Here is a 489-nt window from a genome sequence, read left to right as displayed (position 1 = left end):
AGAGAGTGAGGGGCGGGCGGGGGGCAGCGTTGCGAAGCCAGGCGTGCGCTGAACAGGCGCAGCACCAGTACCCCCTCCTGGCCCTCCGGCCCCGGGCGCGGGGGCCCGGCGTTCGGGCGGGTTGGCAGGGCGCCCGGGCCCGGGCGGCCGGGGCCGGGGGGGGCCTTGTTGCCCACGGCAACGGCCCTGGGGGCCGGGGGCAAAGAGTGAGGGGCGGGCGGGGGGCAGCGTTGCGAAGCCAGGCGTGCGCTGAACAGGCGCAGCACCAGTACCCCCTCCTGGCCTCCGTCCCCGGGCGTGGGGGCCCGGCGTTCGGGCGGGTTTGGCAGGGCGCCCGGGCCCGGGGCGCCCGGGGCCGGGGGGGGCCTTGTTGCCCACGGCAACGGCCCTGGGGGCCGGGGGCAGAGAGTGAGGGGCGGGCGGGGGGCAGCGTTGCGAAGCCAGGCGTGCGCTGATACAGGCGCAGCACCAGTACCCCCTCCTGGCCCT

Source organism: Melopsittacus undulatus, chromosome 20 (assembly GCF_012275295.1).
Source record: "Melopsittacus undulatus isolate bMelUnd1 chromosome 20, bMelUnd1.mat.Z, whole genome shotgun sequence".
NCBI lineage: Eukaryota > Metazoa > Chordata > Aves > Psittaciformes > Psittaculidae > Melopsittacus > Melopsittacus undulatus.
Note: the sequence above shows the minus strand (reverse complement) of the source record.